Here is a 25,969-nt window from a genome sequence, read left to right as displayed (position 1 = left end):
GGTTGCGGCGCTCATCTCGCTTTATTGGCTGAGGGAGCCGGCGTCCAGCTTCCGGGTCATGTGGCCAGCATGACTAAGCCGCTTCTGGCAAACCAGAAGCAGCACACGGAAACACTGTTGGAGCGGTACCTATTCATCTACTTGCACTTTGACATGCTTTTGAACTGCTAGGTTGGCAGGAGCAGGGACCAAGCAGCAGGAGCTCACCCCGTCGTGGGGATTCAAACCACCGACCTTCAGATCGGCAAGTCCTAGGCTCTGTGGTTTAACCCACAGTGCCACCCGCGTCCCTACAGTTCAGTAGTAAATAGTAAAATCCATGGCTGATAAAGGCTAGCTGCTGGGGGCATGACTGGATGAGTTCAGGCTGTGGTGATGCAGATGCAGGCATTCCTGGGGAAAACTGATAATTACGTAAGATCCATTTCAGTGTGGGTTCAGACCCTGCTTCAGTTGCTGTGCATTGACCACTAGAGGAAGGCTTTTTTCACATTACAGCAGCTTCCTTATGAAGGTTACTAGGGCTGGAGGGTGGGGCAACTCAGGTGAAACAACCATCCTCTAATGGCAACTGCAGAGTCTCTCACCCCTCACCCAAATGCAGGCTTCACACTGGATTCAAAGAAAATTAAAATATTCCTAGATAATACATTATTTTCAGTTGGGTGGTTATCATTTCTCTCTCTCCCACAATATTTGTATTTTGGAGGCTTAGGTTATTTGTTCGTACTTAAAACCTGCGTAGAAAGGTTCCTTTCTTGAGAGGGAAGTGAAAAAGGAGAAAGTGGAGGAGGAAAGGGAGGTGATAGCACGACATGCTTGCAAAATGATTCTTGGGTTACTGAAAATGGCTCAGAGGATGTTATTTATTTGCCTATTACTGTTGATACTGGGTCCTGGCAATTGTGCTGCTGAAAACTTTACGAGGTCCTAACTCAACTGCTCATAATCCTCCAGGAGGGCTGCCCAGGAACAAGCAGCATGATTATGTTCCTTGGCACAATTCTAGAGACATTCAATAATAAGAGAACACAATTTCTTCATACTTAAAGAAAAAGAAAGAAAATAAGCAGCCACTGCTGAGTGATTTTGCTGCTCAATTTTTAATAGCTGCTGCACTCTGAAGTATGCCAAGTCATTGGCAGCCTCTACCTCATCCTGTCCTTTTTAACTGTTCCTGTGTGGCATTGGTGTCATTATATTAACTATACAGACATAGAGTTGAGGCAGAAATATCTGTATAACATTGTTACACCAGCATATAAACTTGCCATCAAAGAGGGAACCACAAAGGCTGGATGAAATGTTTGCAAACCTAGGCTATAACATTTGAGACCAATTAGGCAGGTATTTGTTATAGTTAACAGGAAATCAATAAGACTTTTATCTTTTGGTAAATAAAATCAGTAAGGTAAAGGTAAAGGTACCCCTGCCCGTACGGGCCAGTCATGACCGACTCTGGGGTTGCGCGCTCATCTCGCTCAAGAGGCCGGGAGCCGGCGCCATCTGAAGACACTTCCGGGTCACGTGGCCATCATGACGAAGCTGCAACTGGCGAGCCAGCACCAGCGCAGCGCACGGAAATGCCGTTTACCTTCCCGCTATAAAGCGGTACCTATTTATCTACTTGCACTTAGGGGTGCTTTCGAACTGCTAGGTGGGCAGGAGCTGGGACCGAACGACGGGAGCTCAAACCACCGACCTTACGATCAGCAAGTCCTAGGCACTGAGGTTTTACCCACAGCACCACCCGCGTCCCTTCAGTACTGGCAAGCTATTCAGTACTGTCAAGCTATTCTTTAAAACCACATAAGTTCAAGGAACCAAACTGGGAACCAAAGCTATAAACTGACCTGTGTTTAGTAAAGGTCTTGTGAATCAGGAGTCCTGCCAGAACAGTATTGCTGGGTCAGAATTTTTTTAAAGTAGATGGTGAAAAATTAAGGTTGAGAAGAAAAATTGGCATTTGAATAATAAAAGAGCCATTCTGTGAATACAGCTGCAAATTATATAGTGTTGTGTCATTTAAAAAATGTGGCCTAAACCTTAGAGAGAACTTAAAACCAATGGACTCTTAGTGGTGGCTTATTTACAAGGGTACAAATAAGAATGTATGATTAAGGCACAGAATACAGTACTGCTTAAATAGCCATGATTGAGTTGCTGCCCTTCTGCAGCTTTCAGCTTCGCAAACCTTTCATTCAGAGAGGAAAAGAATACCCACCCTTTCTCTCATACCTCATAGGTGAATTTTCCCACCTTCCCTTGGTTTTAAAGTCTTCCACTGAGGTGTTGAGCGGCCGCTGATTTGACAGGGCCTGAAAGGACACCCATAGCCTTTCTCGGAGAGTTTTTTTGCCTCTCTCTCTCAGTTGATAGCAGGTGATTGTTAATAATAATAATAATAATAAATTTTATTTATATCCCGCCCTCCCCAGCCGAAGCCGGGCTCAGGGCGGCTAACAACAATAAAACAGTACAAAAGTACAACATAAACAACATTCTAAAATCATTCATTATAAAATTAATTAATTCAAGCCACTAGCAACCATTGGGCCAGAGCTCTGCGAAGATTGCCGAGGGAGGGAGTCAGGCTGTGCCCTGGCCAAAGGCCTGGTGGAACAGCTCTGTCTTGCAGGCCCTGCGGAAGGATGTCAAGTCCCGCAGGGCCCTGGTCTCTTGTGACAGAGTGTTCCACCAGATCGGAGCCACAGCCGAAAAAGCCCTGGCTCTAGTTGAGGCCAGCCTAACTTCTCTGTGGCCTGGGACCTTCAAGATGTTTTTATTTGAAGACCGTAAGTTTCTCTGTGGGGCATACCAGGAGAGGCGGTCCCGTAGGTACGAGGGTCCTAGGCCATATAGGGCTTTAAAGGTTAAAACCAGCACCTTAAACCTGATCCTGTACTCCACCGGGAGCCAGTGCAGCTGGTATAGCACCGGGTGAATGTGATCTCGCAGCGAAGACCTCGTAAGGAGTCTCGCTGCAGCATTCTGCACCCGCTGGAGTTTCTGGGTCAGTCTCAAGGGCAGCCCCACGTAGAGCGAGTTACAATAATCCAGTCTGGAGGTGACCGTCGCGTGGATCACAGTGGCTAGGTCAGGGCGAGAGAGGTAAGGAGCCAACTGCTTAGCTTGGCGGAGATGGAAAAATGCCGCCTTTGTTATAGCTGCAATCTGCGCCTCCATGGAAAGGGAGGTGTCGAAGATTACACCCAAACTCTTAACGGACGGTGCTGGCACTAATTGCGCCCCCGCAAGAGATGGGAGTTGCCCCCCCAATCCCATATCGCCCCGTCCCAGCCACAGGACCTCTGTCTTCGAAGGATTTAGCTTCAACCGGCTCCCACGTAACCATCCAGCCACAGCTTCCAAACATCTGGTCAGTGTGTCTGGGGCCGAGTCAGGATGGCCATCCATCAACAGATAGAGTTGGGTGTCATCGGCATACTGATGGCAACCCAGCCCAAAACTCCGAACAAGCTGGGCGAGGGGGCGCATAAAGATGTTGAAAAGCATCGGGGAGAGTATCGCGCCCTGAGGTACTCCACACACCAAGGAGTGGCGCGATGACAATTCCCCCCCAAGCGCCACCCTCTGTCCCCGACCAGAGAGAAACGAGCGCAGCCATTGAAGGACTGTGCCCTGGATCCCCACGTCGGTAAGGCGGTGGTCCAAAAGTTCGTGATCGACCATGTCGAAAGCTGCTGATAGATCTAGAAGAATCAGCAGCCCCGACCCGCCTCGATCCAGCTGTCTACGAAGGTCATCTGTTAGGGCGACCAGAGCCGTCTCGGTCCCATGACCAGCGCGGAAGCCGGACTGGAATGGATCCAGAGCCAATGTTTCATCCAGAAACCCACCAAGCTGTTCAGCAACCGCTCTCTCAATCACCTTACCCAGGAACGGAAGATTCGAAACCGGGCGGTAATTGGATAGATCTAAAGGATCTAATGATGTTTTCTTTAAGAGCGGGCGCACCACTGCCTCCTTCAGTTCCCCTGGGAATGTCCCCGTGCCAAGGGACAAATTGATGATATCCCCCAGGAGGGCCCGCACCTCGTCTGGACACGCTCTAATCAGCCAAGACGGGCACGGGTCGAGAGGACAAGTGGTGGGCTTTCCAGCTCGGAGGAGTCTGTCCACATCGGCTGGGGATATCTGGTCGAAGTGGTCCAATACTGGACCCGAGGACAGTCGAGGGGCCTCCAGTTCCTTTATTGTATCCAAATTGGCAGGGAGGTCATGGCGGAGCGACAAGACCTTCTCCGCAAAAAAGCTCGCAAATGCCTCACAGCCGTGTGTCAATTTGTTATTTAAATTTGGCTGTCCCTCAAGGGACGTTAAAGACCTGATTATGCTAAATAATTGCTAGGTGTCTTCTACATAGGAACTGTTGCAGCTTGGGTGAAATGGCATTGGGCAGGATCCAAACGTAAGGGGAACCTTCCTGAAGGGCCTTGAAGGAGGTGCCCAGGCTCCTGCCCTGAACTTGGAGTGGACTGGGCCTGGGCAACTGATCTCAGATTAGCAACAGGATTCCATTCACATGGTTTGCACCACGTTGGGTCTTTGTGCCCTGGTCAACTCCCATGGCTTTCCCCAGTTGGTATGGCATATCAGGCTTCAGACAGGAAGTATTGGAGGTTAATGGACCCTGACTCAATGCCATGGCAACCCTGCTTTCCTCACTGTAGCCAGTAAAAGGTTGTGACCTATTTTCACTCACACCCATGTTCCGAGTATTGTGTTATCTCTTTACCTGGCCTGGGGAATACAACCACAATGTGCCTGCCTTGCTGATCAGACTACAGAGAGTTGATGGGGAAAAACAGAATTGGTTCCATTTCCAAATGTGAAGGCCTTGTGCACGTAGAAGTGGGCACAATTTCAGACATGCACTCAGTTCAGCTCCCAGTTTCAATTCTTGGCATCTCTAGTTAAAAGGGGTCAGGGAGCAGGTGATGGGAAAGGCTCTGGAAAACTAGTGGCAGAGTAGAGCATACTGGAGTAGATGGAACAACTAGTCTTATCTTGTAGAAGGAAGCTTCCAATAGTCCTATTACATGTATAATGCACAGAAATCTATGTAGCTAGACAGCTATTTACAATTTATGTGCAGCCTGTGTATTTTGCCATTGAAACACAGGTATATATATTTTTAATCCAGGGTAATGTTGGCTCTGAGGATACAGCTTGTCTTTAATTTCTGAAACCTAGCATTCTTGGCAATGCTAATAAGAAGCTATTGTGCAACCCTGTAAAACACAGGATCCTGAAATTACACAAGCACAAAAGGAAAAGGTAAGAGAGCTTGTGATGGTATGTGCACTGAATGAATAACCCTTCCCCAGTTAATTGAAAGGTGTGTTGTTCAAGATAGAGACCTTGAATAAGCTGCTCTGCAATCAAATCAAGTTTGTTTAACAGGTGCATTGCAAAAAACACCTGCTGCCCTGAATAGTGCACTACATGGGGAATCTGTGGGCTGAAACTTTCTTTTTTAAAATCATGCTTGGGTTTCATCAGTATGGGATATGGGGGCAAGGCCAAGAGTAAGATGTTCCAGCAGCATCAGACCCAAGATATAAGGCAATTCTGTAGTGGCTAGATTAACATTTTTAAGCTTCTTTACCTAATATTTTGTGTTTTAACTAACATTATTTGACACTAAACCAAACACACTAAACATTTGTTTCTTAACTGGCTTGATCTTTTCTACAAAAATTATCACGAAATATGCTACCAGGAGTTAAGATTGACTATGCTCAGTTGGTACAGAATGCAGACTGTTGTGAGGGGAGCGGAAAAATGAGAGGAATGTGATGAAGTATCTTAGGAAAGGGCATGGCTGGCTGACATTCTGAAGTACTGCACACTGCAACATTTGCAGCAGGGAACCCCCACAACCTAGCACAGTAAAAGGTAAAGGTAAAGGGATTCCTGACCGCTAGGTCCAGTTGCGGACGACTCTGGGGTTGCAGCGCTCATCTTGCTTTACTGGCCGAGGGAGCCAGCGTTTGTCAGCAGACAGTTTTTCTGGGTCATGTGGCCAGCATGACTAAACCACTTCTGGCGAACCAGAGCAGCGCACGGAAACACCGTTTACCTTCCCGTCGGAAGGTATCTACTTGCACTTGATGTGCTTTTGAACTGATAGGTTGGCAGGAGCAAGGACCGAGCAACGGGAGCTCACCCCATTGCAGGGTTTCGAACCACTGACCTTCTGATCGGCAAGCCCTAGGCTCTGTGGTTTAGACCACACCGCCACCCGCTTCCAGTGGGAAAGCTAAAAATAAAGCAAAACACAGTTCCCATGAGAGAAGTTCCTTCACGGCTTTGGGGAGGAGGCTTTTAACAGCCAATTGTTTAAGAAAGCAGGCATATAAATATTGATGGCTATTGGGCAATGCCCAATATGCTCTGAGCACAGATTACTCATCCCCTGCCTCTCTGCTATGCTCTCTGACTTGCCAGAAGTCTGCACCAGATGTGCCTGCCTGTTCGTCAGAAGATGACGAAGAAAGAGCTTGATCATAACATACGATCAGAAGTGCTGTCAGAAGCACTTTTTTAAAAAAATCACATTTGTGACAGAAAGAATACACTACTGCGTTGTGTGAATTTAAGCTGAGATTTCAGAGACGACAGATGCTGGTTTCTTAACCAATTTTTGGTTTGGGGGCATGATTTTGAAGGCAACCGCAAGGTAGTTGAGGCAGAATCAAGAGATGTGCATTAGCAGCAGTGCATACCATCCTTTCATAAAAGACATGGGCGTAGTCAAGGGGAGGCAGGGGGGACAACTGCCCCCCATCAAGTAAAACAAGAGAAATAACTAACTGGCCAATCACATCAGTTCTGCCCCCCCAACAAAGTCCTGCACCCCCTAACAAAGTCCTGCCCCCCTTACAAAAATCCTGGGTATGGCCGTGGCCACAGACATGCTTGGTGGGCCGCACTTTTTTTCGTTGCCTCAGCCCAGCTCCGTTTTACTGTTCTTTAGCAAACGCAACCTTTTTTTTCTACACAAAGAAGTTGTTCCACGATGCCAGTGACTTTCCGGATTAACAAGTAGGCTTTAAAAATACGTAATTAAGGGTTAAGGTGTGAACTGATGGTTGATCCTGTAGTTTGCATAGCATCTATCCACCTGGTGGGCATAATCATAATTAATACTAATCCTGATATACCTAACAGGCTTGCCATTACTGAGCTCTCCTGGGGAGAATGCTACATTCATAGAATTGTTGTTCAGCTACATGGCAAACAGGACTGAAAAGAACACCCCACAGGAAAAGGTGAAATTCTTATTAATGCTGCTATTTAGTGTTCAGTTACTTAACACGAATGTGTGTGTGTTTACTAAAGTGTTTATTGAAAAGCAAGTCACGGTGCAATCAAAAACATACTGCCTAAGAACTTGTTTTGCATAGTATTGTATTCTTTTGCCAGCCTTTGCCAACCTAATGCCCTCCAGGCGTTTTGGACTAAAATTCCATTCAGCCCCTGCACCAGATCGGTAAAGGCTGGTTTTGCACTCCCCATTTCATGGAGTAATTGGGAGTTTCATAGGCTGCCTTTGATGGGTTCTGTTTCCTTGCAAGGAGACAGTTCTGGCGCCTTACAGTGTTTTCGTAACATCTGTTTATTTCCAAATCCATAAATTGAACAGAAGGGATTAAGCAGGCACTGTCAGAGGCAGCGCTAGTCTGTAAAGCAGCGTCAAGCCTCATAAAGCAACAGCACACTTTTGGTGCCCCTCCACCAACCCCAAGTCACCTCAACACCAGCTGGCTCCAAAAACCTAGACATCTGACTGCTTTGCTGGCTACATGCAAAGACACTTTCCGTGGTTTATAGTAATCCATTATAGTAACCCATATCCACACTTACCTTTGCTCTGCACTTCCAGGCAGAGTTCCACACTTCAATGTTCCATGTCTGAGCATTTTACTTTATTTTGTCCCAAGCCTTGCCCATGAAAACCCACTCTTTAAAGCTGAACTGGAGCAAACATCAATTGGAGTTTTCCACGGATTGAAGTTTGTTCTGACTGAGCTTTAAAGAGAGGGTTTTCATGGGGAAAGCTCGAAAGGAAAAAGAGGAAAATAAAGGCACTTGGACAGAGAGCTTTAAATTGCAGACTGTGCCCGGAAAAATTGGAGGAAATGTAAGTGTGTGGATAAGCCCTTAGTCAATCTATATTGAAGTATAATGGGGTGAGCATTGTTGATGGAGTTAGAAAAGATAACAGTACCACGATCTACTGAGATTTGATCTCTGATATTTTGAGCTCCAGTTTCGTTCAAAGGATGCAGCTCGGACAGTTGCTTCAAATCCTGCTTTTGGTGACAACCGCTAAGTTGGTCTCAGTTTAGTCATACCCAGGTATGAATGACACAAATGGTAGGCAGCATCAGTTGGAAGTATACGCCTGCAGGTCAAGACTGAAGTATGGTACATCATCAAGGATGAGTCAGGGTGAGGGTCATGGATGAAATTACTTGGTGTGGGAGTTAGATATTCATATAGCCATGATCACTTCATTCTGAACCACTTTCCCAAATACTAAATACACTCATAGGTCTTGTATTCGGGTATTGTCTTTTTTCACTCTTGGATTTTAAAGGTGTGGCTTATATTCAGGTGCGGCTTATATTCGGGCCAATTTGGTATATCTGAATTTGCAAAATTACAGAATATCCAAGTCCTGAATGTCTGGTCCTGAATTGCAGATGACAGGAGAAAAACAAGGTTGGGCCTACTGTCAATCTGGAAAATCGGTTGAGGGCTCTAGGTGGAAAAGTACATATTCCAGTGACAAACCTGAAATTAAGCACCAATATCTCAGGTAAGTTTGGATAAGTTTCTGAAATACCCATTCAAAACAGCATTATAACATTTTTTTGTATTCTGATTAAAGAACATTCAGTTGAGGTTTCTCCGAAGTTTTCACAGTCATTGATCTGCTACTGAAAGTATTCTATATATTTTACTATGCAGAAAAGTGAATCTTTATTTTCTGCTGGGTTGTTTTTGAGCTGATAGCTTACTCAGCTGGGGGGGGGGGAATGGTGGAAAACCACATTCCACGTGAAGCATTCAGTTTTCTTACCATTACATTTTTTTTTTGGTGTCCATCACGGAACATTATCCAGGCGTAACCCAGCATTAAGCTCTCAAGTGAGCACCACTGAAAGCTGTAACTCTGCCTGATGATGGTTCCAGTGGCCTGTTTCCCCCTCCACTCTGTGCATTGCCTGATTTATAGTTTAGAAACAAAATAATCCTTGCTTTCACAATTCCAGAAGACTCACATTTTCCATTTGGCTGCTATGCTTTTTACTTGATGCACTCAAGAGCAGGATGCTGGGTTTGTTGGGTTCAAGTATTTCACATTTTAAAGCAGACATTGGTATTTCATCCCTCCTGCCCTGGTGAAAAAGATTAGAAATAAGCTCTCTAAGGTGGGCACTGGAGCTCTTGGGCACCATTACTGTAATTCAGCAGATGGTTGTGCTAAAATGTTGTAACCACAGGAACCAGTCTGCCTAAATCAAAGTAATCTGGGAAACACACTTTAAGCTGGATCCCCCACTCTGCCCAGTTTTCACTGTAATGCTTCTGGGTCCAACAACAGGCAGCAAGAATGAGTAGTAGTTTTATAAAAGGTGCTTTATTAAAAGGAGCCTCTAAGACCCTTGGCTAGAACTGAAACTCAAGGCCTTAGGAACTGACCAGGCCATGTGACTCCAGGGCAAGTCCTCAAATTGCAAAGTCAACCAATTACAAGCTATATCATTACAGTCACTATACATATTCCATAACAGCAGGTGTGGGAAACCTTTGGACATCCAGACATTGCTACACTACAGTTCCCATCAGCCTCAGCAAACATAGCTAATGCCCAGGGATTATAGGAGTTGTGGTTCAGTAACTTCTGGAGCCAAAGTTTCCCTCTTGCTGTGTTAGAGCATAGGCCATTTTCACCTGGTACATCCCATAAATTATGAACCTTGAACTGAGAGAAATGGGGAAGTTGCTTGCTTCCATTTCTGGGGTGTATAAAAAGACCTAGAACAAATTTGGGAAAGTGTATTATATGGGGAGGACATTAAGAGTCCATTTCCTTTTCTTAATGATTACATATCTGTAAGTAAATATTCTCAACTTCCAACAAAAAACATGATCCTATATTGTAACGGATTCGCTCCCCTGCATTTTCCCAACAATCCATACAGCCATTATACAGCCAGTCTGAGCCAAAGAATAGAAAGAACTGTCAATAAGTGGACTCAGGTCACGCTATTGCCACATTCTTCTCTATATCTTGCCCTAAGTTTCAAGTATGTAATAAATAAATAAATAAATAAATAAATAAATAAATAAATAAATAAATAAATAAAATAGTGAACATGACCTGGCTTGCAAGATTGTTATAAGAGTAAAGATTTTAAAGCACTTTGCCAATATTTAAAAGTTCTATATAATATGGTATGTGTTCTTAGAAGTGATCTATAGTTAAATGAAAATGCAGTGGTGCCTTGCAAGACGAAATTAATCCGTTCCGTGAGTCTCTTTGTCTAGCGGTTTTTTCGTCTTGCGAAGCAACCCTATTAGCGGATTAGCGCTATTAGCGGTTTAGCGGCTATTAAAGGATTAACGAATTAGCGGCTAAAAGGCTATTAGCGGCTTAGCGGCTTAGCGGCTTAGCGGCTTAGCGGCTTAGCAAAAGGGGGAGGGGGGAAATAGGAACACTCGCAAGACGTTTTCATCTTGCAAAGCAAGCCCATAGGGAAATTCGTCTTGCGAAGCAGCTCAAAAACGGAAAACCCTTTCGTCTAGCAGGTTTTCCGTCTTGCGAGGCGTTCGTCTTGCGGGGCACCACTGTGCTAAGAAATACACCAAGATGCAATACCAGCCCCCACCATAAGGTGGTGGATAATTCTTAAAATTACTTACTTCTATAGCATCCACTGGATGGACTCCAAGGAAGTCAATCAAAGTTGTAGGCTACTGTTTTATAAAAGGGACAGACATTTAAAAAGGAACAAAGGGACATTGGTTACAGGCAATTACAAAGTACTATAGGAGACATACAATTCCTTTTGCTGAAATAAAAAGATTGGGGCAGTAGTAGCCTGGATTTGCAGAAGAAGCCTGTTTTGAAGAAGGATGAGAAATGATAGGGGAGTGAGATGGTGGCCTTGCAATATGAGTTACATGAGCAGGAGCTCCTGGGTCAGAAGGGAGGGTTATATGCTGTTGGGGCAAAGGATACAGGATGGGCACGCAGCATGAAAGACATTCTGAAAGAGTGGTTGAGCAAGGCCATGAAGAATCTGGTGTATAAGAAGTTTAACAAAGAGATATTTGGTTTTGATGCAAAGCAGAAGGAGGACGCAAACTAAAAGCAGGCCTGGTAAAAAGAAGTAACCCACCCCCGGCCAAAAAGCAGCAACCTGTATTTGACATTAGAAGCAGCATGTTAAGATACTAGATCTCTAAGATTCCAAGAAAGAAAAAGAATTCACTTGCAGTGGGTAGCACATATTGATAATTTAAAAACAAACAAACACTTAAACATAATGACAAACAACATTCAGATAATTGTAGAAGTTACATTATTGTAAAAGTTATATCTTTTTTTATTTTTATTGGCAATGAATTCACTTGTGAGATTATCCAGTGGCATTTCTGTCACAAGATTTCATTTTAGAAAGAGAACAGATAAAGATGACAGTCTTGACGGCGGCATCGTTGACATTCTATCTAGTTCCATTGGAAGTTTATCCAAAATACTGTAGTATTTTTCCAGTCTGAATTTGTCCTTCCCTGTTGGCCTGCTGCCACTTTTTCTACTTGGGAAAACAGATTTGTGTCCCTATGCTCTTTATCTTTCATCGGAATATGCGGCTTCCACTTGATGACTCATTCTTATTTATTGTTTTTTTCTGTTCTTCCATTTCTTCAGAGTTGTTCCACATGTCAAGGACAAAAAAAGTGACCTTTTCCTTGACATAACATCAAGGTCTGCTTTTTTGTAGGATTTTGTTGACAAAGTAAAATCTTTGAAGGACTTTATGCCAGAATATTGCCATAAAATATACTTCAAATGTTTTCAGGGCTTTGCTCGGTTTTTAACCAAAGGGTTTGCTTCTAAAGGCCACTTCTAAAAGCACCTCGCAAGCTGCCCTCAATTCCAGGGCCATGGTAGATTTCCCAACTGGCCACTTCACAGGCAGTTTAGCTCGCCAATAATCTAAATTTGAATGGCCCAATTATTATTATTTTTTAAATGTATTTTTATTAAAGATTTTCTTGGTTTACAAAAGTATGTGCAATCTCTCTCCCCCCCCCCCCGTAACATTTTTTACAGGTCTGTTTCATTTGTTGAGACATTAGGGTCAGTGGGGGCAGAGCCTGGCCAGCAGACCTGAGAGTGAACGTTATCACTCCAGTCTGTCGGGCAAGTTTAAATGCCGGCTGCGCCTAACACTCACATTGCAGTCAGTCAAAAGACAAAGAAAGTTTGCTTCTAACTTCCTTTGTATTCATAGACAATATTTATTAAGGTTTCCAAAATACAGTCAGAGTAGACAACGGTTTGTGTAGCAACTTCTCTGCAGGACCATCTTGTTTGTGACAAGTTTTTCAATGTTATCTTTGGCATATTATTATTATTATTATTATTATTATTATTATTATTATTATACCAGTGATCAACAGCTGGGGTTGTTTTCTGCAGCTACTAGCTGGGGTATGAAATTCAGGAGGCAAGTGGTATGTGCAAGGAAACTCCTTGTGTCTTAGAATGAGAGCTTACTGTCTATGACTTTATTTAAGAGCTGACAGCTCTCTGTACAGTTTCTCTTAAGAGACCTGCTCATAAACCATCAGTTCAGCATCAGATTCCTGCTAAAAGACAACCAAAAAAGGGTAATAGACATGAATCTTCTGCTGTATGGTTATAAATATGGAGAACAAAAAGAAAATAAGGAAAAGAAGTGGTATTCTTCATGTATGCAGAAGGTAGGTTCAGTCCCTGGCATCTTCAGGTAAAGCTAGAAATGTACAGTGGTACCTCGGGTTAAGTACTTAATTCGTTCTGGAGGTCTGTTCTTAACCTGAAACTGTTCTTAACCTGAAGCACCACTTTAGCTAATGGGGCCTCCTGCTGCCGCCGCGCCGCCAGAGCATGATTTCTGTTCTCATCCTGAAGCAAAGTTCTTAACCTGAAGCACTATTTCTGGGTTAGCGGAGTCTGTAACCTGAAGCGTATGTAACCCGAGGTACCACTGTACCTTGGAGAGCCCCTACCAGTCAACGTGGACAGCAGAAAGCTAGATGGATCAATGGTGTCAGTATAAGACTGCTTCCTATATCTAACCTTTCCTGCTAGGAACTCAAGGTGGTGTGTATACTTCCTCCTCCATTTTAGTCTTGCAACAACCCTATGAGGTAGGTTAGGCTAGAAAAGACTGCGCCTGATCAACTGCAGGCAGATAGTGCAGGCCATTTTGAGTTACATCACATAAATAGTCAGACTTGGTTGAAGACAGCTTCCCACGTTGCTATGAACAATTTTTACAGGTAAATGTTGAAGTGTAGGTGGGTTCCCACGAGGCAAGACACAGTGATAACAGCAAGAACCTTTATTGAACTAACATAACTGGATAACAGGCGCAAAGCAACTGCTTATATACATTTCTGGAGGCCTGGGCCACTCCCACTCCCAACATGATTGGATGTCTAAACTTCCAAGCTGCGAATAATGACTCAGAGTTTAAGGGCCAATAGAGTTTAAGTGCCAAATCCTGAAATGTTCTGTGATTGGATATCAAGTATCGAATCAGAACACAGGGGCTCAGAATCCTTAGTCCAGACTCCAGCTCAGGCAAACACAGACCACTGAATACATAACAAATGTCATCATCAATTCTCATCTCCCTCTAAGTCAGTTTAAAGAAAATGATAAGCAATGTTAAATTGACACAACTACACAGGTTGAAAGCTCACCTTTCCAATGGTTGTAGGCTATTTTCACCACTTGCGTGCACATTTATAAGCATGTGTAAGTATGGAAGAGCTACAGGGTAATATCATGGTGGTTTCCCTATGAAAAAATATTGTACCAAGTTACTCATATTCAAATTACTAGCATCACTCAATTTTGTGATGAGTCACTCACCATTGACCACCTGAGGCAAATAACCCAAAATGGGAGCCAAGGCAACATTAGCAGAAGGAACGCATATACTATCACTGGTGACTCACCACACGGTGACTGATGTGAGCAGTGTGTGTGTGTGCGTGCAAACTCACCATTAGGTTATTCACTTGTGTTTATATTCATGAGTCACTATGTTGTGGCTGAGGCCTGATTCACACAGTCAAGTTTTGTGACATGAAGTCAGTACAAAGTGCTTATCGTTTCAAGTTATTTCATTCATGTTGACATCTTATGTCTGTGTGTGAGGCACATACTCCGATGCAATTCTAAACCACAATGCACCTTGCCATATGCTGAAAAATCTTCAGAAAGTTGGATGAACCAACATGTGCATCTGGAGGGCCAGTTCAAAATGCCACTGGAACAAAAGGGGGCATTTAATAAATGTCATATGCGTTTCCAGGCAGATATCTACCTTTGGCAACAATCTTGAGGAGCCAGTTGGTGGAGCAAAGGTATTTCCAACACAGAGGCAGAGAAGAGTGGCAGCATATGGGTCAGGTAGGTGTGGGGACTATCATGGATCAGTATGTGGCCACGGATGTTATCCCGATCTGTGGTGTGTATTCTTCATAATCTCAGTGACTGAGGTCAACTGATCTCTTGACTGAGGCAAGAGCTGGAGACAGAAGTGCAATAGGCAGACTTCTTCTATATGATTGTTCTACCAGAAATCCAAGTCCTTATTTGTCAATGCGTGCCCCAGGGGCAAAGAGAGACGTTGTAAGTATGATAGAAGTGGTTTGAACACACTCTTTCTAGCCCTTTTCAGAGATTGGGGGGAGTTAATTTAACATACAAGGATGGAGGTGGGGATATTGGGATGGCAGGTGTCTCCTTCCTATTTCTGTTAATAATAATAATAATAATAATAATAATAATAATAATAATAATAATAATAATAATAATTTATTTATACCCCGCCCATCTGGCTGGGCCTCCCCAGCCACTCTGGGCAGCTTCCAAAAGAATATTAAAATACTATAATACATCAAACATTAAAAGCTTCCCTAAACAGGGCTGCCTTCAGATGTCTTCTAAAAGCCTGGTAGTTGTTGTTCTCTTTGACATCTGGTGGGAGGGTGTTCCACAGGGAAGGCGCCACTACCGAGAAGGCCCTCTGCCTGGTTCCCTGTAACTTGGCTTCTCGCAATGAGGGAACCGCCAGAAGGCCCTTGGTGCTGGACCTCAGTGTCCGGGTAGAATGATGGGGGTGGAGACGCTCCTTCAGATATACTGGACCAAGGCTGTTTAGGGCTTTAAAGGTCAGCACCAACACTTTGAATTGTGCTCGGAAATGTACTGGGAGCCAATGTAGGTCTTTCAAGACCGGTGTTATGTGGTCTCGGTGGCCGCTCCCAGTCACCAGTCTAGCTGCCGCATTCTGGATTAGTTGTAGTTTCTGGGTCACCTTCAAAGGTAGCCCCACGTAGAGCGCATTGCAGTAATTCAAGTGGGAGATAACCAAAGCATGCACCACTCTGGCGAGTCCGCAGGCAGACAGGGTCTCAGCCTGCGTACCAGAGGGAGCTGGTAAACAGCTGCCCTGGACACAGATTTGACCTCTGCCTCCATGGACAGCTGTGAGTCCAAAATGACTCCCAGGCTGCACACCTGGTCCTTCAGGGGCACAGTTACCCCATTCAGGACCAGGGAATCCTCCACACCTGCCCGCCTCCTGTCCCCCAAAAACAGTACTTCTGTCTTGTCAGGATTCAACCTCAATCTGTTAGCCGCCATCCAACCTCCAACCGCCTCCAGGCACTCACAAGATGCATAGGGAGCCCCCACATATACAGTGGGGGAGGCGGCTGCACTTGGCCCTCCCCCGGCTCTTCACAGCATCGTGACAACACATGTGCAATGTTGGGATGTCAACGTCATGTTCCCCTCGCAAGCTGGCACCTCTGAGCAGATGCAAATGAGGACTGGCCTCTAGAACCTTTAAAAGCTACACAGAATAAATTAGTGGTTGGGACAGGTTTTTGTGCATCGATGAGAAAAACTGCATTACCTGAAATTCTCTCTTGCTTTCTATGATGTCTAGCATCTCAACTAGTGATAACGGCCTCACAGACCTTTGGCCATGCCTGTGCCATGTTAGTAGGCCACGACTTCTTCCACCACCGTAAAAAACAGGACCCAACTCCCCCCCCCCCCCGTTGATTCCGGCTAGTTTACCATTGCTAAAGATACAGCAGCTGGAGCAAGAGAAGCATCCCTTTGCCAGAGTCTTGCTTGCTGAGTGCATAATAAGTTTTTCCTGCTCTGCTCCAAGCAATTTGTTTCTCAGTCACGACTGTAATAAAGACTCGTGCTCTAGTTCTGGACAAACAGGAACACAAGAACATCGGGGAGGGGTGTGGAGTTGATTTCCCTGTTTACTGTGTATTTTCCAAAAGTCAAGGCATGTTTGAACCATTTTGCAGCAGAGTCTGTGCGTCACCAGCTGTTACTTAAGCCCCGTAATAAAAGGGACAGGCAGGTGGCTTCCCCAAAGAAAAGGAGACAAGCGAGAGAAGATTTATAGGGACAAAGGAATAGGGACAAGAAGCAGAGCCAGGAGAAAAGGAAGCTACAAAGGGAAACCAAAGTAAATGAGTCTGACGGGAAGAACTACACTATTGGGGAACAAAATGATTTCATCTTTGTCGTCAACCGAGGCCTTTTTGGGGTGAAGGGGACAGAATGCAAGGCCTTTTAAAAGTCTAAAGCAGGGCTGGCAGTCCTTTGACAGCTGTTTTTCTTTTGGGGGTAGCACCTTCCTTCTGGAAAAAAAATCTTTACTATGAGAAACATCTTGCTCTGGGGTGACTAGGTCATGATGGCACAGTTGCCATTGCAACAGCTCTAGATGCAACCTTCTATCTGATTAAATTACTGAACAAATTGTTCCTAAGCACCCTTATGAAACAGAGCGATACCCCAATGAACTCAGAAAACCATTGCTGAGGAACTATGGCATTGCACTGCACTTGCCTCAGTGCAAAGACACAAAGAGCTGGTTTAGTCACCCCAAGAACTGGTCACAGGAAAGCCCTTACTCATGGCAAGGGTACCCGCAGGGAGAGTAATACTTAAGGCATGCCAGCCTTATTGCATGCTCAATTCCAGCATGCCAGGCTGACAACAGAGGGGTTCAGGGGGTACACATGTGCCAGGCCCCATGACAGCAGCCCCCACCCCAGACTCTTAGCTTTCATTGCATCCTGGAGGCTGTGACTATATTTCTCTATATGTGTGCAGCATTGCTACCAGGAAGGGCTCTCCTATTGCCTACATGTGGAAGAAGTAATATGTAAACCGAGCCTAATCGATAGGCACACCTGGGGACTATGTGGTTTAATGGCCACTCCAGGAAAGCACTCAATAAGACTTAAATTAAAAAGTTATTAACTGCAAAGGCAAAGCAGAAAAACAGTTCTATCTCTGAGGATGAGCCTCCACCCTCTCCTTGAACTTCTTCAACTGCACTTCTCAGGCATAAAAGGAAGGTGCCCATAAATCACATATCCAACTATTATGCTAACACAGAATACCCAAAACATTTTGGTTCCTATGGCTTCCTTTGTTGCTGTTTAGTCGTTTAGTTGTGTCTGACTCTTTGTGACCCCATGGACCGGAGCATGCCAGGCACTCCTGTCTTCCACTGCCTTCCTTAGTACCTGCAAAACTTTCTCTTCTTCTTCTTCTTCTTATCCTCCCCCCCCCCCCAGTTTTGATGGGCTATAGTGCAAGAGTCCCCCTCCAGGTGGCAATAATGCAATAACATTGGGGAAGCATCCCAGATCAACTGTTAAAGCAGAATGATGTGTGGATGGTCCAGAATAAATCTACCACTAATGCAATACTATTGTATCAAAGGAAAGTATTTGGCACATGCTCTCAGCCTGTAATCAAACCTAATCACATGTTCCTTTCCCCTGTTGTTTCTCTTAGGTCAAATTATATGTTCCTAGCTCTTCAGAGCAGGGACCCCGGCCTGCATAGTGACGGCTGATGATGGTGATGATGATTCTGCAATTAGATTGTTCAGCTTCAACTAACTTGGTTTTTACCAAGCTGGAACATCTTGATGATATGATAATACTCTAAGTAGTGCGGTGTATATAAGTGCAGCAAATTACCTCTCAGTTTGTCTCTGATTACTTCCAGGGCTCCAATAGGCTTCCCTGCTCCACAGGTGCTAAGGTTTCTGGGGGAGGAAGGATTGTTAGAGATTATGTAATATGCTGATATGATGGGAAATAATCCCACTTCATGGCTAAAAGATGAAAATAACTCCAAATAAGGCAAAGGATGGGGCATTTTAATGTTTTCAGTTAGTAGGAAGCACAAGACAGCAGATATAACTTGTGCATTCTTGCTCAAGGAATTGATTTTTCGGTTGTCCTAACTGTATACTTTGAATTCTGCAGAAAAAGAAACGTGGCCAATGCTTTGTGTGTGCGTGTGCATGTTTGGTTTGTCTGATGCTACATAAGTGCTCACTGCAGTCAACTACGTATTTCATCTCACCTTGAAAGCTGGTGAAGCATAGCAGATAAGAATGGAAAGTTCCTGGTTCAAATGTTACCGCAGCCTTGAACTTCCCTTGGTCTGAAAACATGGCATAGCTGTCATCCCAGAAGTGTTCCCCCTACCCCGGTGCTACACACAAGAACACTTTTGTCTCACTTATTCAGCTGGTTCAGTTTCCACTAAACAAAACAATACATTTCACTTTTTTATTCTCGCCTCCTGATGTCCTTTTAAAATGTTCCACGTGGTTTTCTTTGCCCATCGTTACCCCATTAATGGAACTTCTGAAGAAAAGAAAAAATTGTTTATTCCATTTCAGGCATACTGCTAGCAGTTATTTTAATCCAGTTTAGTGTCCAAGGTCATTTTCCAGAAGAGGCCTGGACTGCTCTCCCGTTCTTTTTAGAACTGAGAGCCCAGAGAGTCAATGCCTCTCAGAAACAACAGGCTTCAGCTGTGTTGTGCTCCATGTACCCTCAGGGACACGGGAAGCAGAAAAAGGAGATGCAAGAGTAGGAAACGCTGAGCCCAGGGATCAAAATCCAGGAACTGGGGTTTGCTTGGAGCCACGTATTTTTCTTGTCATATATTTGTTTCCAGTCATTCCTGTCATCATTAGCTTCACAAATAATCAAAGTGCATGTTTTGCTGTTGTGTTTTTGTGTGTGAATAGAACTATCATTGTGACTTTCCTTGAGGCAATAACTGGACAGAGCTTGTAACCTGACAAGTTCCAATCCAGCCATCCGTTTTTATTATTCATTTATTCATTGTATTTATACCCCAGCTTTCCTCCAAGGTGGTGTGCATAGTTCTCCTCCTCTCCATTTTCTCCTCTGTGAGGTAGGTTATCCTGAGAATGAGTGACTGGCCCAAGATCATCCATTTAGTTTCCTGGCCGAGCAGGGATTTTGAACCCTGGTTTGCCAGCTCCTAGTCCAAAATTGTAGCTACTACACCATATTGGCTCTCTCAACAAATATAAATACAGTGGTACCTCAGGTTACATATGCTTCAGGTTACATACGCTTCAGCTTACAGACTGTGCTAACCCAGAAATAGTACCTCAGGTTAAGAAATTTGCTACAGGATAAGAACAGAAATAGTGCCCCGGGGGCACCGTGTCAATGGGAGGCCCCATTAGCTAAAGTGGTGCTTCAGGTTAAGAACAGTTTCAGGTTAAGAACGGACCTCCAGAACGAATTAAGTATGTAACCAGAGGTACCACTGTATTTGTTTGTACATACGGAACATAGGAAACTGCCTTATACTGAATTAGATCAGTTGGTCTATCTAGCTCCATACTGTCCCACACGGACTGACAGAAAGTATTTCCCAGCCCTCCCTGGAGATTGAACCTGGGATCTTCCACATGCAAAGCACTACCAGTCTACCACTGAGATACCACCTCTGTGTGCATTCATGGTTATTGTGGAAGCATCATAAAACAAGGGGAATGATGTGTGGGTGGTCCAGTATGAATCTACCATTAATGCACTGTCATTGTGTCGGCTGCATGTTGCAGAATAAACCAGGTTGAACATACCAGGGTTGCTATATTTTAAAAATGAAAAATCCAGACCAGGGGTGGTGGTGGAGGAGGTGTCATTGTCTGGTGGGGCGATTGGCAGTGGGGCTGGTGATCCAGCAATCGGGGATGAGTGAGCGGTGGCGGGTGAGTGGGGGATTGGCAGCTGTGGGCTGAAGTTTCGGTGTGTGGTGGGCGGGAGGCAGCGAAGGGGGTGAGCGGGCAATTGGTGGGGCGGCAATTTCATCAAAATCTACAAAAAATATGTTTTTCTTCAATTCTGAAGGAAAAACTTACTTCCCGCAGGGGGTTGCCATGTGTCCGGGTTTTCCCGGACATTTGTCTGCGCTGTGAAAATCCCCCCTGGATGCCATTTTAGGCTCCCGATTCCCGGATGTGTCTGGGGAAACCCAGGTGATTGGCATCCCTATTTGTCACTGACCAGCAATGACTTTCCAGGATTTCAGACCAGGTTCTGTCCCAGCCCTACCTGGAGACGCCAAGGGTTGAGCCAGGGACCTTCTGCCTGCCCAGACAGTAGAAGCTCTCCCACTGAGCTACAGCCCTTCCCCAAGGTTCCTCAAAACACCCCAAAACACCTGTATGGAGGCATCCAAGGATGTGCTAATATCTTGGGATGTGTCTCCATTGGAGCTGTTAGAAGGTTGCTCCTTGATACAGGACCTCTCAAAGAGGTTGTGAAGGGTTTCTGTGTGTCTGTGAAACAGAGCAAAGAAGACTGTGGAGTTTGAGCATGACTAAGTTCACATTACTGCTTCTTCCACATCCATTGCGCTCCACTGCCAATTTTTAAAGCCATATTTGCATAGCTATTAGCCACAATCCATATGATCCTGTAGTTTCCTAACAAATACTGCTATTTGTTGAGTCTTTTTCACAAACAAGCCACATTTGCTTCAGTCTTAAGAATAGCATATACATTCAGGGCAGTCATCAAATGTGCACAGATGGCAACTTTATGAACAGGGGTTGTGGAGGGAATAAAAAAAACCACCCCTGCCCTCACCTTGGCTTTTTCTATCACACCCACCTTAGAGGAAATGAGTTCCAGCTGGAAAAAAAGCCCTGGTTATTACTTATATATATTTGAGTGAGAGTGACAGAAGTACATTAGCACATCCTTGCTATTTCAGTGTGTTCTTAAGTCAGCCTATCAATGAGTGCAAGCAAACGTTTTTGGATAGTTTGTTCGCAACTTCCTGTGGTTAGGAATTATTATTCCGTTCCCAATTAACGTATAAATGTTACAGGCTTCCATTTTCTGAACAACCAGTTCTTTCATTCATGCTAACCAGCTGGAAGTTAGTTCTTTATCTGAAGTCCACACTATGCTCCAAAAAGATAAAAATGTCTCTTCCCATAATTCATCATTGGTCTTTATCAGCATGCATCATTGCCAAGGAATGAAAACGATCCAGCCATTTTGTGTTTTTTTCTGTGCTGTAAAATGGTTGCTTTCTGAGGCTGTTCTTCCCTAGAACCTCAAAGGCTTACAGAAGCTTCAAAAGTTCAGCCCAGAAAAACAGAACCTTAAGGGGGAAATGAAACCTAAAGTATTAAGGGAGAATGAGCTAAGGAGTTAAAGGAGTGTTTCTCAAACAGTGTGAGAGGTAAGTTATAGTTGCCAGGATCCATGTTTTTGAAATGTATGGTGTGTAAGGGAATGGCACAGAAGAGGCTATTTTCTTTGTACCCAGCTGTCTCTTCTGTTAAAATACCCTGAAATAAAGCATTCGTGGCTAGAGATGCAATACAGTGGAACCTTGGTTTTTGAGCGTCTTGGAAGCTGAACATTTTGGTTTTCAAAGGCCGAAAACCCAGAATTGCTTCCATTTTCGAACGCTCCTCGGAAGTCAAATGACTTCCTTTGTGTGTTTTTCAATTTTCTCCATTGAACTTGCTGGCAGTTCTTTGTGCCTTGGTTTTCAAACGTTTTGGAAGTTGAACAGTTTTCCGGAGTGGATTATGTTTGAAAACAGAGGTTCCACTGTATCTGGTTAGAAGAACTATTGATTGACTTACTGCACTAATGCCTTCCTTGTTTTATCGTAACACACTTTGAAGATTCGGGACGTTTTGGAACTGTTTTGGGTTTTCCCCTAATTGTTTGGCTCTACTGTAATGGGGGAAAAACCCAGACTCCTTGTAAGTTCATATCTGTTGCGAGTCTTGTGAGCAGATATGGGAAATTCCAAAGCAATTTCCCCAGAAAACTCTTGACTCTTTTTTTCCATTCCTAGTTGGAAGCTCTGGAATCAAAGAGAACAACTGCAACAGTAGCACTTATAATTCCCAGTGGTTTTGCATACTAGATTTACCTCAAGTGATGATCTGTCCATGACCACGGTATGCCCCCCCCCCCATATTTTGGTATTTAGTACAGATGCTATTTTAGGCCTCGCACAAGCCATACAAATAAATACACCCTTGGGGAGTAGCCTGGGGGAAAGGAAGGCATAGACTTGCAATATGTTTGTACATGTGAGTGGGTCTAATCCAGTAGTTTTTAACCTTTTCAGACCTTCTGAGTCTTACTGTTATCCCCTACCATGTTGCAGCCTGGGACTTGTAGTACATGGGTGAGGGTTAATGCATTTTGCCATATACTAAGGCTGGCAAACCTGACAGATAAAGGCGAGCCAGCTGGGACTTGGTGAATAGGAACATAAGAGCCCTGTTGGATCAGACTAAAGGCCTATTTAGTCCAGTATTCTGTTCCTAGTGACACATCTGATCAAGACCTGCATTTTAAAATGAGCTTAAAAATATATTTGCAAATGTTTGTATGTTTTATGCCAGGCATAAAGCAGCTGGCTGGGTGCTTTGGCAGATGTTTATCTTCCTAAACAGGGCCCCTCTGATCTATAGCAGTACTTCAAGGTTGTAAAAGGAAATTACAGGCTGGGAGCAAAAGGTCACACTGACCATACAAATTACAGAATACAATCAAGCTGCAAAAACACTAATTAAGAGTTGGTAAATAGTAAAATTTATTGTTTAATAGATAATATACCATGTGCCTCCCATTAGACTTGAGCCACATCTTCCTAAGGTTAAAGGGCAAGAGCTAATAGGAACAGCAGCTGGCTAGGAAAAGGAGTTGTAAACTAAAGAGGCTGCTTTCAAAACTGTTTTTATTAAAGTTCCTTTTTACTTTGAAAAGGCCTTAAAAATCTATCTATGTTATGTATGAAATATATTGGCTTAAATGTAATTATGCAAAGGATTTAGAAAGTAAGAAATGTTAGATTCTTATTTCATTGATGGTGTGTGAGAAGGTGAACCCAAGATCTCTGTTTAAGATAAAAATTAAAACCATCAGCCATCTGTTCTGGAGTGAATAGGGCAATAGGGCAAAGATGATCTGATAATTAAGGTGCCTGGTCGAGGCAAATGTAAGATATATGGCTACTTGTCTGCCATTTATGGATAGAAGGAAATATAGCTCTTTGTCTCCCATAAAAGGTAATAGGAAATGGGTGTATCTTTTATGATTGGTTCTAGCAAACAGCCAATAGGAATTTCAACCAGGCTGATTGGACAGAGGCAGCCAAAGGAGGAGCAAGGGGGCTAGGCTGAGGGAATATAAGTGCTGGCCATCAGGGCTGGAGTGGACAGAGCTTTGGTATCCATATACTACTGTGTCTGACAAATAAATTATTATTTTAATTTCTCTACTGCTGCGTTGAATATTTCATTCCAGCTAAGTGTTAACCACAAGCAGGGTGCTACACTAGAAGAGGCAGAGCAGATGCCTATAGGAAGCCCACAAGCATATCCCACTCTAACCTGTGTAACAGATATTCAGAGGCATACTGGCTCTGATCCCGGAGGTAATATATGTCCATCGTGACTAGTAGACATTGAGAGTCTTATTCTTCATCTATCTATCTATCTATCTATCTATCTATCTATCTATCTATCTATCTAAATGTATATAATGCTTGATTGTAGGGGGGAAACCACAAGGTGGTTCAGTTTGCTTGATCCTCCTTGAAACCTGTCCTAATTTGTAGCCATCACTACATCTTGGGAGTATCAAATTCCGTAGCTTAACTTTGTGTGAATAAGTACTTCCTTTTGTCTGCCCTGAATCTTCTACGATTCAGCTTCATTGGACAACCCCAGTTTTTTGCTATCATCTTTCTTTGCATATTTTTATATACCTCTTTCATGTCCCGATGTGTGTATTTGGACTCACATGTGCACCGCCAGCACTCATGTATTCGGAAAGGCCTACAGAAGCAGGATGTGACACTTTTGCCAGAAGACTACACTAGAAGGGGGGAGGGGGGAAAGTATACCTGCCCTTAAACTCCAGTGGTGTCCAAACTTTTTTCAAAGATTTGATGAAGTTGTTGAGCTTTTTTTAGGGTTGAAGAGCAAAACAGACATGCAGAATCCTAGGGAGTGCTGAAGAAGTTCTGTCCTGTTGGAGCTGTGAGAGCTAACTAACTTTGGCATCTAATGGCTTTTTATACATTTTGCCAAGGCATACCAATAGAGGGGAGGAGGCTGTGAAATGAGTGATTCCTACAATTTCTATAGTTGCTTCTGGAATTTCCTGTTTAATTCTCACCTTGCCAATCTTTCGTCATCCTGTTTGTTTAACAAAAGGTGAAAGACTTGTGATAGTGAGCAATTACCTGAACCTGCCATCTCTGTCTGTGTTTGTCTTTACATGGCCTTACCATTGTGTGGGTGGATCCCATTGAGAGGCTGAGTATCCTGCACTTGACAACTACACTTGCATGTGTTAATCTTTTAGGGCACATGTGGGTGAATTCAGGATAAATCCCAGTAGGGGGCTGGGATCTGGATGGTTCCATAGTCACCAAAGCTAATCACGGAGGGTCTCATGTCATGTTAGAGTTATGTCCATCTTATACTCATGCCATGATCTACAGAGATAAACCATATCATAAATTCAGATCCACACACCCCTCTTTACACACTGACCACATTTAGCCTGAGTAAAAAAAAATTGTTACCATTTTCACATAGAAATGGCTCCATCTGTGGATCATTTTAGTTGCCCTGTTCTGACCCCGTCAGAACAGATGGGGTGTTTGGTTTTTGTGTGTATCCTTCACACTTGGCACAGTTTTGCAAAAGCAGCTTTCAGAGAGAAACAACTCTAGAGTGTTTGCTTCCAGCGACGAAATGTTCAGTTAAAAGTTTCATCAACAGTTAACATGTAAACACTTCAGTTAATCATTATTTGTACACACAAGTTTACATAATACAGGTCTCCTGGAAGGGCAATTAACTGTAAAAAACAAAACAAAACACCACATTCTGCTTCTAGTTGTTTTTTTTAAAGCGGATGGAAACACCTACAAGACATCTTGTAGAAAGCAGTGGCTCTCTGCCAGGATATAAATATGGATCCTTTGCAGCTGTATCTTTACATCTTCTTACTTCTTTATTACTACATTTAGACCCCACCTTTCCTGCAAGTAGCATACATGGTTCTCCTTCTCCCCAATTTGTCCTCACAGCAACTCTGTGAGGTAGGTGAGGCTGAGAGACTGCAACCAGACTCAGGTCCCTCAGGGAACCGAGTGGAGATTTGGACTCTGGTCTCCCAGGTCCTAGTCTGGCGTTTGCAGCCTCCCCACTTCAGAAGCTCAGCCCCCAACTCATAGAGAGGGATGCACATCTAG

The 25,969-nt window shown here is 43.9% G+C and overlaps 1 long non-coding RNA gene across 1 annotated transcript in view; it reads right to left on the bottom strand.

The window, feature by feature from the left end:
* LOC309535004 overlaps positions 1-25,969 on the bottom strand; it is a 654,277-nt gene that overhangs the window by 20,280 nt on the left and 608,028 nt on the right. The gene's annotated exons all lie outside the window — the stretch shown is intronic.

This window comes from Podarcis vaucheri (assembly GCF_965113315.1).
Source record: "Podarcis vaucheri genome assembly, chromosome: 1".
Classification (NCBI taxonomy): Eukaryota; Metazoa; Chordata; class Lepidosauria; order Squamata; family Lacertidae; genus Podarcis; species Podarcis vaucheri.
The sequence above is the reverse complement of the archived record's forward strand: the minus strand, read 5'-3'. Positions and strand labels throughout refer to the sequence as shown.